The sequence below is a fragment of the Ambystoma mexicanum genome, chromosome 12, assembly GCF_040938575.1.
Source record: "Ambystoma mexicanum isolate Mex_15411 chromosome 12, UKY_AmexF1_1, whole genome shotgun sequence".
Lineage (NCBI taxonomy): Eukaryota > Metazoa > Chordata > Amphibia > Caudata > Ambystomatidae > Ambystoma > Ambystoma mexicanum.
In genome coordinates this window covers 18,967,374-18,983,903 of record NC_090936.1, presented here as the reverse complement: position 1 = coordinate 18,983,903, position 16,530 = coordinate 18,967,374, and the positions used below count along the sequence as shown (strand labels likewise).

Genomic DNA, 16,530 nt, shown 5'->3' with positions numbered 1-16,530 from the left:
AACAATTTCGCTATCAGTGATTTCCAAGCCAACAGGGTTCCCACCTCTTCACCCCCCTCCCATCATACTGGACTCCTGCCATACCATAGTCTCTGCTTCCGCCCACTTTTGCAATTCCTTCCACCATATCTCCACCTGTGGTTTATGACAAGCCTTCCACCCCATGGCAATCCTCCTCTTAGCCAGCACATATGCCAAGTCCTTCAATTTGTTAACATGCTTCAGTTTCTGCGATCTAGGGAACCCCCCCAATAGGCAGGCCCAGGCTGACTCTACAACCAGTGTGACTCCTTTATCTGCCAGTTTCGCCGCTATCTCGCTCCAGAAGCCCCAACCACCGGGCAGGACCAAAACATGTGTGTCATGTCAGCCTGTTCTTCATCACCCTTGGGACATGCTTGTCTGCCTGCATTTTTAAACCTTGATATCCTCAGAGGTGTCATGAACGCCCTATGCGTAATATATAATTGTATTTGTTTCAACCTAGCATTTCTCGACACCTTCTGATGATACCACAAAGCCCGTTCCCACATCCCATCTTCCATCGGGGCTCCCACCTCAGCTTCCCAATCTAATCGAAGTTGCGTTGGTTCTTTACCAATCCTAAGCATCAGCATGTCATACAATCTTGAAATTTCGTGCCCTCCCTCTGCTATGTCATAAATAACGTCTACAATACCATCCGGCTCTGCTTCGAGAATAGTTTCGGGCCAAGTCTTCTTAAGTTCCCGCGCCAATCTATGATATATAATATATTGACCTACGTGTAGACCTATTTCCTCACCCAACTCCTCAAAACTTATGATGGCTCCCTCCCGCCAAACATCTCCCACAGTTGCCAACCCCACTGATTCCCAGTGGTTTCTAATCATCCTCCGCAGTTGCACATACCCCTTAGCCAGTGCCACCAGCGGTATTTGCGGGGAGCACGGGGCCGGGATTTCCATCATCCTGCACTCGCGGCGCCAAATCCTCCACCCAAGCATCATTTTGGGGCGCCCCTGCATTTCTCTTTCAGATAACCAGATCACTTCCTTTAAGTAAAATGGGGCACAGTCTGCGCTAAACAATCTGGATTCAGGGGTACTTTCATCCAAGAGCCATTTAGCAACGTACTGCAGTTGGCCCGCTATATAGTAGGCCTCATAGTTGGGGAGCCGTATCCCCCCTTTTTCGTAAAAGTTTTGCAGTTTCCACAATGCCATCCTGCACCTAGTTCCTTGCCATAAAAAGTCCCTGCATATACTATTAAGCTTGGCAAAAAACTTCCCAGGTATGAGGTGTGGAATGTTTCCGAAATAATGCAGGAGTCTGGGCAAAACCACCATCTTAAGCATTGCACTACGCCCCATCATAGCTAGCGGCAGCTTCCCCCAAAATTGCATACTGTTCTCTAGTTTCCCCACGGCTACCACCGTGTTGTGCTTATGTTCTTGTTCAACTGTATGATATACATCTACCCCAAGGTACCGAAAGGTATCAACCGGCCAAGGGGCTTGCAATATCGGCAGCTGTTCTACGGGGAGTCCCTTATAGTTGCCCAATGGGAAAATCAGACTTCTGAGGATTCACAGCTATTCCAGACAGTCCCGCATACCGATCCACAACCTCCAAGATATACTGGAGATTCTCCTCCGGGTGCTTCAGATACAATAACATGTCGTCTGCATATAGAGAGATCAAGTGTCGCTCCCCACCCACTTCGATGCCTATGGTGTCATACTGCTGTCTGAGGTATATAGCCAAAGGCTCCAATGCCAATATGTATAACATGGGGGACCATGGGCATCCCTGCCTGGTACCTCTGCCTAACCGCCATCTCTCTGAAATAACAGCTCCCGTCTTAACTCTAGCGAGCGGCGCACTGTATAGCCTCTTTGCCCATCCTACATATCCGGGCCCCATCCCATATTCCACCAGAGTCGACAGCAGCCATGGCCATTTGACAGAATCGAAGGCCTTTACCGCATCCAAGGACACTACTGCCATATCACCCTCATTCCCCCCGGCCCATTCAATGACTCGGTGGAGTCGCCTGTGATTGTGAGTTATGTTCCTGTTTGGAACATAACCCGTCTGATCCGGGTGTATGAGTTTGTCTATGACTCTTCGCAGTCTGCTTGCCAAAACGGCTGTTAATATCTTGCTGTCTTCATTCAGCATTGATAGTGGTCTGTAGGAGCCACAGCTGTGCCCAGGCTTATTTGGTTTAGGGAGCGGAATTATAATTGCTTCCCTTAGCGACTCTGGCAGCTGTCCCATCTCAAACGCTTCATTTAGCATATTCAGCATCGGAGGGAGCACCTCTGCCATGTATGCTTTATAAAACTCGCTCGGAAACCCGTCCGCCCCTGGGGTTTTACTAGTAGGCAATTGTCTCACCACCGCTTCTAGCTCCTCTAACGTGATTGGTGCATCCAACTCTTCCCTCTCTTCAGCACTTATCCTGGGCAGGCCTATATCTTCGAGTGTTTCTTTTATCCTCTCTTGATTATCCTCCTCAACATCCCCATACAGTTCTCTGTAATACGTGGCAAATTCCTGATTAACTCCCTCCTGGGTGTCCGCTACGCTGCCGTCATCCCTTGTTATTGCCCTGATGGTGGGTCTGGGGCTTTCGCTCTTATATAACCACGCCAGAAGCCTTCCAGTCTTGTCCCCACCCGCGTGCTGCCTCTCTATGTATTTCTTATAATTCAGTTTACACAACCCTATCTCAATGCTCTCCGCACGTCTGTTGAAGCTGAAGTATCTGCTCCGCATTCGAACCAGTATCGCCATCCTCCCTTTGTGCTTTTTCCAACTCCCTCTCAGCCTCTTGTAAATTAGCCAGGATACCGCCTTGCAAGCTTTGGGACTTTGCTATGGCCACGCCTCTCAATACTACTTTAAAGGCCTCCCGCAACGTACACGCTGAATCTACACTACCCGTGTTCTCCTCAAAGTAATTTATGATCTCCTCCCTTACCTCTTCTTTGAACCCAGGATCTTTAAGTGCTTCCGCTCAGAGCCGCCACGTCGGGATCCTTGCTCTTGGAGGGCAGTATTGCCAGCTAACAATCAAGGGCGAGTGGTCCGACAGGACTCTCGCTTTATATTCCACCCACACCATTTCTGTTATTAGGCCTGACGTAACCAAGACATAGTCTTGTCTAGTGGACAGCTGTTGCGGGGCCGAGTAGTGCGAGTACTGTCTTCTTGCAGGGTGCTTCATTCTCCATACATCAATCAGGTCAAAATCATGAAGCACTCAGGGTTCTGAAATACATTGCTGTATTATGATTGGGAGCGTATGTATTAATTATACTTATCTCTCTGTTCTCTGCCAGGCCCCTGAGTATGACCATTCTCCCGTCCGCTTCAGCAGTTTCCTGTAACACATGAAAGGGGACATGCCGGGCCACCCAGATAAGGACCCCTCTGGCATAAACTGAGTATGTTGAACCCACCACCACTCCTTTCCATTTCTTCTTAATCATTCCCAGTCTCTCTTTTGTCAAATGGGCCTCTTGTAATAGCGCAATGTCTATCTTTTGTCTTCGCAAGTATAGCATGACCTTATTTCTCTTCAAATAACTGTTTAGACCCCTAACATTCCACATGATTATTTTAAGGTCCCCCATGGCTTATGATTTCCTCTCCCACCCCGACCGCGCAATCCACTACTCGTATCCGTTTTTGTCTATTTAGGCTCGTATCCCAGTTCAAACTTCCTTTAACTGCACACACCCCTCCCTTCCCCTTATCCCACCCAACCACACCCAACTCCCCACGCTTCCCACCCCTCATTCTCCCTCCCAACCCCCCCAACACCCTCCCCAACTGTTGCCCAGCTCCATCCCTGGATCTCGGGCTTCCCCGCATCTAGCACTTTTCTGGCTCCCGCCTGTACTCGATGCTCTGCGGGGTAAGGCCGCCCTACTGGCTAGCCTACTAGGACTAATATGGGGGGATAGGGTGCTCACGTCCTGCCGCTCGTGTTTGCTATAAACTCTACACACGTAACTGTACAAGTACCACATATATATGCAATTTGCTATATTCAAGTCCTTGTGTCCGCCCAAGTCCATGGGATCTACTTCAAGTGCCATCCGTACCCAGTGATACCCCTCAGCCATAGCCATCACCCACAGTTCTAATGGATACCCACTGCACATCATGTCACGCTACATGTAATGTCCCAGCCACTTATCGTCTTACTCTTGCGCTCGATCCGCCTCCTGTTCCGGACAACCCTGAAGGTCTAGCCAGGTCGTCGCTTCCTCGGGCGTGTGGAAAACAAACATCTTGTTCTTATGTATCACTTTTAGTTTCGCGGGATACAGCAGCATATATTTGATCCCCACCGCACGTAGCCTTCTTTTGATCGCCACATAGCTGTATCGCTGCCTTTGGACCAGCATTGTGTAATCTGGATATGCCGTGATGGTGCACAACGCCCTCTCAATGGTTCCTCCTTTGCGAAAGTATTCCAAAATCTTCTCACGATCCTTGTAGTTCAATATTTTCGCTATTATGGGCCGGGGGGGAGCCCCCGGTTGTGGCCTCTTCATGAGGGCTCTGTGCGCACGCTCCACCGCAAACCCCTGCAAGAGTTTTTCAGCACCTATTTCTTGTAAGAACAGATTCTCAATGTAGTCTGTCGGGTCTTGTCCTTCCTCTCCCTCCGGCAGTCCCACCACACGAATGTTGTTCCTCCTCGCTCTCCGTTCCGCCTCCTCCGCTCGAGTCTCCAGATTAGTTACCTGTTGTTTGAGTATGTGGATCTCCTTTACGTTGCTAGTGCTGGTGTCCGTGTTGATTTTCACCGCACTCTCCAAGCTGCTCGTTCTCTCTGCCATTCCCCTAACGTCTTGCCTCAGCAGGGTAACTTCTATGCCTACTGCGTCTATTTTGGCCTCCAGGGAAGTGCGCAGGTCCGACATCGCTGTCCCCCATGAGTCTCACAGCTCCGTTATGGCTGTTAGTATCTGATGTTTGTCAGTCGCTTCAGCGCTCTTCCCCCGGTGCTGCCAGGTCTTTGGACGTTGGAGATTGTTGTGTTTTGGCGAATGCTTCCATCGTGGATTGCTTATTCTTGCTTTTACTCACAGTCCCATGCCCCAACATCTTGCATGCTTCGTTATGCACCCGAGGTTGACTGGCCTCAGGTGCACGATCCTGCTGTTCTATGTAAGCTCGACACCAGTGCACCTCTCCGGGTATAGGCAGCCGTCCTAGAGGAGCCCTGGCGCTCGCCTATGTATGCTGCGCTCCAAGTTCAGAGTGGGCTGTGTCCTCCCACGTATCACACGTCCCACTGCGTCCTAGAGACCACGCAACCTTAGCGTAGTCTCCTAGCCTCCCGGGTTCTTACGTGCAACGCTTGGGAGCCTCCACCTCCACCTTAGCACCACTCACGGCTGTTATCCCCAGCTTTGGCCCAATGCTCCCACTTCTTTTCTTAGGACACCACTGTCCCTGTTTCCACAGCTTACTTTCTGGGGCCAGTGTACACTTTCAACTTCTCCTACAACAGTGGTTTTGCACCTGGCACCGGGATGCCAGGCTGCACAAGTGTTTGTCCTCTGGCAGCGCTTCTGCATGGAATTTGTGTCCTCTCTCTGCAGGCCCTAGACTCTTACAAGGCCTACAGCGTTACCTCAGTTCCTGAGCCCCTGTCACGAAGGGTAGGCTCTCCAGTGCGCTTCATGCGCTTAATAAACCCTGCGCTTCCCGTTGTGCTCCTTTCCCGCAGTGTCACAGCAGTACAGCGTACCGGTCCGTATTTTACTGAGCACTAAGGCAATGGGAGGGGTCAGTTCCTGGGCTGTATTGTGAAAGGGCAGGCTTTTCCGGTGCTTCTCATCCGTTCATTTCCCAGCATCTCATGTGGCACTTCTTCCCAGCAGCGCTCCGAGTCAATAGCCTGCCAATCCTTGCTTATCATGCACTCCAATAAAACGTGGAAATATTCAGTCAGCTCAAGTGGCAGCCTTGTCCAGTGGAATTCAACCACAGCACGCCGGTTCCGTGTGCTCTGCACTTATGCAAACAGTCTTCCACTGATAGCCCACTATTCCTGTAGTTTCTTATAACGTTCCTCATTTACAGCCTTTGTTGTGAGCGGCTGGGAACTGTGCGAGCCTCCGGCTCTTGTCTTCTTTGCAACACAGTTGCACTCGTTCGGTTCGCTCGTTTGGTCCGCTCGCGTCTGGGGGCTCCACTACGGTGTTGCTTAATGTAGCAGCTGGGATTTACACAGGCATTGCCCGTTTGTCCTCCGTGACATGAATACAGTTGCAAGCATCCAGCATACAGTTCGCTCGCGCCCGGGAGCGCCGCCCCGATATTGCTTTAAACAACAGTTGAAAGCAGCACAAGCATTCGGCGTTCGTCCTCCGTGACACGGATACAGTTGCAATTTTTCAAATCTTTCAGCTCGCTCGTGTCCGGGCGCGCCACGATATCGCTTTACATAAAAGCAAGGTTCAGGAGCATTCGATCCAGCGACTAGCTTCTATCGCGGTCCGTGTCTATCAGCTGCCTTCGATTCCCCTCGAGGTTGCAAGAACCGCTTCCTTTGTTGTACGCCATCTTGGCAGCAGTTCGTCCCCACGGCTGCCTCTTCAATGTTCCATTATCTCGTAATCCTCAGTTGCAATGTGCTCGCTTTCAAGGATACTTACAGAGCATGTGTTCCGACGTCCATATCTTCATTGACAGGACCCGCATAGCATTTTTCAAGTGTAATTTCAAGGATAAGTGCCGGATCAACAAGAGCTGGACACAGAGGCACGTCCTACTCTATGGCTAGTTAGCCACGCCCCCGACCCTCAATCGTTTTGCTTTGTTTTTGAACCTGTTAGTTTTTGAGGGGAAGTAAAGCCTTCAGCTACACTTCCCTGGCCGTTTGGCCGTTTGTTATGGGGAAACTGATCAGTCAGTACTGGGAAACTGTTTCCCTTTTATCTTTTACATGTTTTAAACTTTTTAACCCTGCACACAGCATCTTACAATGCACTGCAGGTATACTGTCGTTTCATCTACAGTTATTTTTACGACTGCCTTTTTTACAAGTTCCCTATTATGAAAAATGTCATTGAAATGTTGGAGCAGCGTGGGAAAGGGCAGATAAGGGGTTAAAAAATGACTGGCAATGAAATGACATAGAACTATTATGGGGATACTTTGGTATCACCCTAGCTTTTTACCCTTTGAATTTTTGGTTACATTTATATGTGCCTCAAGATAAGCTTGTGGCAGCAGATAGATTTACCATTTTTGCGTTATTTCTAGTGTGCACATTTGTGTTTATCGTCTGTGGCTACTGAACGTGGCTAGTGCCTTTTTAAAATGGCAGGGTCAAAAGATTTTTCTCTTGTTCTTTGGCCATATTGTATTTTGGACTTTATCCTGCCTTGCCATGTCAGGAAATCCCATATAAGGTCACACAGCTGCCTGTGTGTGTTGCCCAGGAAGTGGGTGGGACTGTCTGGTCCCACTCCACATCTGTGGTGCCAGAAAGTCTGGCTCTGGTGCATGAGTGAAACCCATATTGGTGCCTGATTGGACGCCTTCTGGCTGTTTAAATGGTGCAGATCCTTACCATTGGTGGGTCTGGACTTGCTTCCACACTGAATTTAGAATAAGAGGACTTTTGCAGTCATTTCTTCAGATCGCGTTGGAGCCAAGAATCCCTTGTAGAGAACAGCCGACTGAATATCTAAAGAAGAGGCCTGGCATCCCGTCTACTTTTGGCCCGGAGAAGCTGTGTTGGACTACCTGATCGCTGAAGATCCTGAACGGTGCTTCAGGTCCTAGACTAGTGGGACCAACTAGTCTCCATGCCTTCTCAGGGATCCAGCTGTCTGGGGCTTTCGGAAGTGTGCCTGGACAACCCACGTTGAACTGACCAGCTCTCTTGTGTGCTTCCTCACCAGAAGCGTTGCCGTTCTGCGGTTGCATCTGGAATTGCAGTGCTCGCCAGCTGTGGTACAAATCGCCTTCCCTATGAATGTCGGCATCCCAGCCTCAAGGAATCCTGCACTAGAGAATCTTCCTCAACCGCGACTTGAAGGATGCCTGCCGCCATTTTTGTGTGGTGGCCGTTGCTGGTACTCTTTTCTCACCCCCTGATCCCCCATCCAGTGAAGTGTCCTGAAGAGGGCTGCATCAGTGAATCTTGCATATCTTTATCCCCAGGGATTGCATCTTCAACTGGACCTGACCGGAGGAATCCTTGCACCAGCAGCTCCGAGGCACCTCTCACTGGAACCAACAGTGGGAAATTCAACCTCCAGCGACCCATCAAGTCATCTGGGAAAATGAGTCAGAGGGGGTATGAAAACGTAAAGCATTTGTCTCCCACTGTCCTCCATAGGATAATATTGGGAACCAGTCCCTTTTGTATCCTAACATTCCATTCCACTATCATTTGGTTGTCAAACTTGAGTAGTGTGGTAGGTCAGATGAAGGACACAGACTCTGATTAGACATTCTACTCATTGTATTAAAGAATATAGATACGGTCCATCTTTTCACTATACCATAAGACTTCCTAACCTAACAAAACTAACTACAGTGCTTGTCAGTTGTCAGTGAATGACTGAAAATGAACAACTGCCCACTGTTCAACTCCAACCTAGCTGACCCTACCACTACTCTTAACTTAAAGATGGGAGAAGGTGTCCCTTCTCCTGAGGTTTTTTGGCTTGTCTCTCGGCCCACTCTTCAGTAGACTATCTCTAGATCGTCTCTAGTAATGACTTTTGCTAGTTCAAACAGTTAATTTAATGTGTTCTTGATTTTGGGTTTATTCTCCTGCGTGTCCATATGATTGCTCTTCTCTTTCCCTGGGTTGTTTTTCCAATAATTAGTTCCCCCCCCTCTGGATATTTCTGAATAGTTTATTTTCCTTGATCCTTTCATCCTCGGCTTCTTGAGATATTGTCACAAAGATTGAATCCTTGTTAAATGCCTCTGTCCGTCGGACCTTCTTGATCTGCTTTACAATCAATTGGATCATTTTCAATACTTTTGTCTTGCAGGTTTCTTTTAACTACTTATATTTTCTCTCTCTCTCTACACAGATGTTCTCTCTCTCTAGACAGATTAATATGTGCTTTCCAGGACTGTGTCCTCTCCTAGGACTGTGACAAGTAAGAGCTTTATTATAATAATTTGCAGTCCCCCTTAAGTTTTCTTTCTCATGATAATTACAAGGGTGAACATTAAAAAAATTATTCTCATTCGCTCTTATGACTCTGTTCTCGTAACCGTGACGAGTATGAGCCTTCCAGTAATGATTCTCAATCACTTGTGTCTTCACTCTCTATACTGTGAAGAGTGTGAGTATTCTGGTAATGATTTCCATTCACTCTTATTATAGCTTTACTCTTGTGACTGTGATGAGGAGCAGTCCAATACTGATTTTTCATCCACTTGTATTATGTCTTTACTCTTTAGACTGTGTTGAGTATGAGTAGTTCAGTAATGATCCAGACTCCCTTCCCCGGGTCTCCCGTTAGCCCCTTTACCTTCCGCGTTGAGGGTTAACGTCACTGGGTTCTTCACGGGATCAGGACAGGTTTCATTTTCTCTCTTCCAGGCGTCCATGGGCCAGTTTCTCTTTCCGTGTTTTTTTTTCTGGTTGGCGTTCTGTTATCTTGTGTTTCTTCTCGCCTCGGGGTGGCTGTATGCGAATGGTGTTTCGTAGTTAATTGGACTGCTGGTCCACCATGAACCTCCCATGGTCATGCCACTACTGTGCCTCCCCTTCTCATCTCCTTGTGATGCTGTGCCACTGCTTCCTTCCGAGCTGCATTTCTTGCTTTCGCCCGCAGCACGCCCGACAGGTCAGGGCTCTGTATGACTGCAGAACGCTGCACGTCTTGCCTCAGCTCCTCGTAGTCAGCGTTAGTCTTCTTTGAATCTCGTGGGCTGTTTTTTCACTTCCCCAGACTCCTCCCCTTTCTGGGATGACCTAGCTCGAGGGCTTCTCCTGCATATGAAGCCATTCCTTCTAATCTTCCTCCATTTGGTTCTCTTTGCCACTACAGGGCCTCTTGTTCATCCCATTAGAATGGGAATTTAAATTGATCTTTTCTATGTCAGGTTGCAGTAACCCATTTTAACTTGTTCTTCAAAGGTGTTGTCTCCCTGAAGATACACAGGTGTTATCTAGAACGGTTCTCTGGGGAGTTCCTCCTGAGAATAGGAGTCCTTGTCCTCAAAGGGGAGTCTCTTCCGGTGAGGTCCCGCTTGCCTCTGCCCCTTGGGAGTGTATTGCAGAGTGGGCTCACCTCCCTAGGCTTACAGGAGGGTCTCTCCCTTGGGAGAAGGGACACATTTTCACAATTCATCACAGTAGTATTGTCTGAAAGAAGAACACAATTTACTTGCATAGTATCATTGTTAAATATCTTACTTGAATCCATCACCAATATAAGTAACTTAACTGTTACAGATACATTCTGGGGGGAAGCATTGTAGCACCAGTGACATTTGGGCGCTTAACCGCATTCTTCTTAGGGATTGGACTGCTGAAGTTAAGGAAATTCACTTGGGACATGGTTCCATCTTTATTGGATTAATTCACTGACCTCTGAAATTGATAGTCATTTAAATGATTTTTAAGAAGCTATGGTGAGTGTATACATGTTTATGTTTGAGTATTGTTCGAAAATATCACCTGCTCATTTGATTTTTTTATTTTTTTATTTTTATTCTAAATCTTTTTTATTGTGTGTTTAAGGCACAGAATCATTATTTGTATTTTTATACATTCCGGTCTAAGTGAAATTGTTTGCTTCACTGAGTGGCCTCTTTGTGGATGCCTGACCCCGCTCACTCGCACTCCCCCCAGAGTAGCCTTGAATGTTCTCCATCTTTACCTTGATTGGGTTTTGGCTAACCTCTGAGTTCTCTGTTCCCTATTACTAGGATGGCCTCCTAAAGATCTGCCCACCAGACCAGATTCTAGAAATCCATCTTAACCGGTAGTCGCCTATAAGGGTGTACAGAAATATAATTTTAATTTCTTTGATTGCTGTTCTGTGGGTTGCCTTCAGAAAAGCAGGAACCAACCATACAAAGTTTGCAATTTTAAAAAAGAAATGTCCTTTATAATACTATTTTTTTTCTTTTAATTCAAGGAATAGCAAACCTTCTTATTAACGTTTAGCTATAAACTGTATTGATGGCCTATGGCGATTCAGACCTGCCTGAAACCTTTCTGCTTTGGAGGACTTAATGTTAGCTATTTTGAACCATATTCAATAGAGCCTTCACATGTCTGATTGCCAGCAGTGCTAATGTGTTTTTAAAAAAATGCACAAAAGTCTAGTTCTGATATGCAGCAGGGATGGTGATAACACGATTGAAGTAGGTCATGGTTGGGCCTCCGTCATTGCAAATACCTTGGCACAGACGGGTGTAAATATGCACAGTTTCTTCAGCAGAAAGGGCTCTTTTGTCCTCAAGCAGGCAGGAATCCGAGGAATGAAGCGGACTGAAATACATTCTATGGGTATTAATAGATCACATTGATCATCATTGCTTAATTTAGTACAAGAGTTTAGGACCTGAGAAATGTGTTCCATGATTGCAAGTGCCAACTGCTAACCCAAATGTAGTGAAAAAACACATTTTGTGCTGGGTCCATTTCACAAATATAAAGATACCATGGACACACGCATTTTGGCCCTTTTGCAAAATGGCTTGCGTTTGGTGGTGCCAGGGTTGTGCATAGCACATGTCCGATGGCATCCCCTTATTCAGAAAGGCATTCCCTTCCTCTTGCAGCATCTCGTGCATCTAACATGCCCTGTGACCAAGCAGGGGAAGAGCATAATGCACAAGCGGGGGAAGAGCATAATGCACAAGCGGGGGAAGAGCATAATGCACAAGCGGGGGAAGAGCATAATGCACAAGCGGGGGAAGAGCATAATGCACAAGCGGGGGAAGAGCATAATGCACAAGCGGGGGAAGAGCATAATGCACAAGCAGAGATGAGTCTCTTTAGACTCCCTCCCTGTCCTGCCCAGAGTAGAAAGGCTTGGCAGTGTTCAAATGTACACCAGGTTGGCAAAAGGGGGAAAAAACGAGGTTCCGCGCAATGACCTGTTGGATTAGGTGTGGTGAGAGGTGCTGTAGGTGGATGCGGGGGGCGGGATTTGCCAAATCTACCGCCAGGTAAGTAAACAAAAATCAAATTTTGCAAGCACACTGCGCAACAACATTTGATTAAAGCCAAAATGGTATACTAATTTTTAATGAAAGCTAGAGTAGCCTGACACGTGTTTCGGGCACTTGCCCTTCCACTGAGGCTACAAGGTTTTTTGTACATGCAAAGTAATGTAGTACAAGACATTTGAAAATGTACATATATAAACCCAAGGTACCAGGGCAACCAAGGAGAAAGGGGCCACAAAACAATTAGTTTAGTCATTCATGGCACGATATTGTACATTTCAATTCATGATGACAAAGCAGAAAATTATTAAAAGCAATTCGAAATAAACAAGACATCCATATATCTCATAATTGCAAAGAAGTCCATACCAATTGTGTATATGGAATTCATCAGGTCAATTCGGGAGAGAAGAGCATAAAATAAACAAAATTTGTTAGCTAGGGGTTCTTAGTCGGCCATACAAGTTGTAGGGGCTAGAATTAAATTGAAACCATTACTACTTCTTTGTGCTCACTTGGGGCCCACACCCTTCTCCAGCACGGTGTCTCCAGTCTGGCCTCCATAATTGGGAGTCTCCTTCGCTTCTGAAACCCTCGTCTTACCTTCTGCCTCGGCCGTGGGTTCCCACAAGATCATGGCTTTGCAATCACAGCAATTGTGGTCACATGGGGAAAACCTCACTTCTAGCACGCCTTGCTCTGCGAAGCCTCTGCAATACAGGTTCTGAGAACACCAGACCCTCTCGGAACTTGCAGGTGAAATCGGCTGTTTCCACGTTCCGGCGTCCCTTCTGTGCTCCCACTTCCTCGTGAATTGTGCACCTTGTGCACTACTACCACTACCACCCTTCCTGCTCCTTCCTCTTTTCCTCTCCTGCTGCAGCCTTTTATGCCCCACAGGTTTGACAGGTGGCTTCAGGTGTGAGCCATTAGCCTCAATTGACTGACTTCTGGAATGGCTATAAGTCTTAATTGCATGACTGCTACATCTACACACACCTTCAGCCCTCTTCTTAGTCTCAGTCCCGCTAGGATTCTGGGACATGTAGTTTGTCTTATCAAAGTTAGGTCTTTCTACTTCTTGATTACTTTTAAGGGTAGATTTAATTCCCTTAGTAATTTTAACAAAGGGGCTGTGGGTTTTAACTTGTTTACAGAAAGATGGTTCAGAGAAGACACATTTTTTGTAGTGTACCCTTGTAATTGAGGAGGGTATTTAATTTTAGATACCAAAAAGAGTGTTTCTTTTGGTATAGTACACTTTGTTGTTCCAACCTTAGTGTTCACCGTGTAATATGAGGTTGAGAGACATTGTAATGACAGTAAGCCATAACACTTTTTTGGCAGTGTTTAGGGTCTGCCTATCTGTAGAAAAATACTGTCTTGTCCGACGGAATCTCCTCACTTCCCTGGGCCCAGTCCCCACCCAGGAGATCCTCATGTAGTACCACCGCCCCCAAGTTTGGAAGCGCCAACTTGGAGGAGACTTTAGGCAGGGCTTCAGTGAGAGAGGCGTAAGATTCATCACACTGAAAACATAGAAACGCGCTGGTTGGCCACAGCCCTATCGTTAATTTTTGGACCACCAAGGTCATTCTGATCTGATAGGTTTGTGCTTATATTCAACAAGATTACTATCGAATATATCTGGGGATCCCAACGTAGTGAACACATGCTTGCGTCCTGTTTCTAGTTTTGGCACAGCCATGACCTCCGCTGGGAGTGATTGTGCTATGTGATTGACCTCCGACCTAGTTACGCTTTCACTTCTTATATTCTCAGGAAGTCCTTGGGATCAAGACTGACCAGGTTCCCTGCTTGACCTTCGGTATTGACAGCATGACGTTTAAGAGGGCAGGGAGCCACCGCAAGTTGGTGATTGCTGAAACCGTACGAGGTAAACTCAGGGTTTCCCAAACTACCCTTGCTGATCCCTAGCAGGGTGGTCAACGGACCAGTCTCGTTGAACCTCGCCCACATTCCATTGATGTCCATAGCCGATGGCTCCAGCCTCAGACCTTTCAGCTCTGTTGATGTCTATGGAAGAAAGCTAATCATTGCAATCAAGTAGAAAAATAATATTGGATGGCGATTTAATACATTTTCTTTCTTCTAATGGAGTTGGTGCCAGAGAAAACTAAAATTCAAAGTGAAGTTCTGGTCACTGCTTAATTCTTCAGCAGCGATGTCTGGAATCCTGCAAACAAAGTAAACCGAACGGTGTGGCCCATGGGACGGACACTTATACAATGTATACACAGATGACCGAGAAAGCTCTCCGCTGGGTTCGCAGGAGCTGCGCTAGTAAGTTGCAGTCCTCTTACTTATTCCCCATGTCAAACCTATGTCGTAGTAGTTAGACAGCAGCAATTCTCCAGCAATGGATGTTTTTTGATACAGGACCGTTTCACTGACTCGCATGTAGCTTTTGCATCTGGTTTTAGATATGTGGAGGGAACAGGGGGCTGGGGTGGGGGTTGGAGGGAGGAAGGAGAACTCACTGAAAATACCAAAGGAAGTGCAGATCGGATAGGTTCCAAAAAGGTAATTGCGATACCTAACCTACATACTGTACCAAGTGAAGTGTGTGTGTGTGTGGTGGGTGGAGGGGGGTGATAAATGCAGAAAGATAGTATAAAACCGACTCTCCTCCACCTCCCAAGGAACAATCAAGGAATGGCGGCAGCCCATAGAGTCCAACATATCCGAGTACCAGATATAACCTATATGCATTTCAAGAGGCCGTGGTAGTAACATAAATGTTGTGTGTGAGATGGCATAAAGAAAAATATAAGGGTTTGCATAAAAGTGTAAGCATACACTCGGATGCCTCTAGTAGATAAGAAGCAGCCAAACAGACCTAAAGCTCTGAGGGCAGTTGTGCAGGTGTAATATTTGTGTGTTTTGATGAAATTGGTAAGATTTGCAACAACGAAAATAAAACTGTTAATACAACATGTCAGTATAGTACGTGTGCATATGATAGAACGTAAATTTAGCTTTTTAAGGACATACAATTTTATAGCAGCTGCGGGTGACCCTCCCCTTCTGTTGCACAGCTGTTGCAAATAAGATACATTTGTTGGCATCTCGGCCAATAAAACATGAATATGCCCGCTTCACGTCCATCACGTCAGTTTGAGTGAGCATACTCTGGCACTCTCCTGCTAATTGTTTGCACCTCCTGCCATTTGCTCTCTTGCCAGGGAATCCGTCGCCTGTTCAGTGTTCTATCCTGGTTGTCCCCCAAGGCCTCAGCAGCTGCGGCAACCCTTGATGCGCAGAAGGCATACGACATGGTATTGTGGTGGTATCTATATCTTAAATAACTGTGGGCTTGGAAACCAGATGATAAACTTTAGCACACTTCTTTTCACTCGCCTGGTCGCCAGAGTCCTAAACACACGCCTATCTGAACCTCTTATACTAGAAAGGGGTCCTCGCCAAGACTGCCCTGTATTGCCCATCCTGTTCGCGCTGGTGAATGAGCCAATGGCACACCTAATTGGGGAACATCACGTGGTTCGGTGCTCCACCTAATGGGACCCCCTGAGATCATCGCTACACAAACTGTGTTGTATGTAAGAGACCCATATATAAACCTTGACCCAATAATGAGAGATCCCACAATTCAGAGAGTTCTCACGCTTTACAGGAAATTACACCAAATCCGAATATTCCCCTTAACTGACAACACGACGAGGCCGCAGGAAATATACCCCTTGAAATGGGGGCCTGACAAGGTTACATACTTGGGTGTACTGATATCCAGGGACAAAGGTTTTCTCGTTTCAGACAACTACACTGGAGACGCATGTGACAGAAAAATTGCATAAATGGGCACTTTCATTGGCAGGCAGGCTAGCTGTGGTCAAAATGATTCTCCTTCCCGAATTACTTAATCTATTCACGAATGTACCTCTATGGCCAGGCAGGGATTATTTCACTAGGCTGCATGGGTACCTCTCAATTCCTTTGGCATGCAGGGGCTGTTTAGGAAAAAATGGGAAGAAATGGCATTATCATATGACTGGCAAGGGTTCTCTGTCCCACATTTTAGAATTTTACTGGCTGGCTGCCCAGGTGCAGTTTGTGTCTTCTTGGTATTGCAGTGAAATCGCCCCATCTCACGTTAAACTATAATGTCTAGCGGCTGATAAAACGGACATGAAAACGTGAATACTAGACACCACATACAAAGAGGACTGTCCGTATGATCCTGTGCAAGCCACAATCTGGGTATAAAGAGGTAGAAAAGTGGGGATACAGACATCTAATGTGAGAGGGCAGTGGGCAAAAGAAATGTAGATCAAAATTTCTGATGAGCTATGGGGTAATATGTGCTCCCTGACTAGG

At 46.8% G+C, this 16,530-nt stretch overlaps 1 protein-coding gene across 1 annotated transcript in view; it reads left to right on the top strand.

The window, feature by feature from the left end:
- The window catches only part of TMEM243 (transmembrane protein 243), a 46,704-nt gene that overhangs the window by 15,940 nt on the left and 14,234 nt on the right, over nucleotides 1-16,530 (top strand). The window lies entirely within an intron of this gene.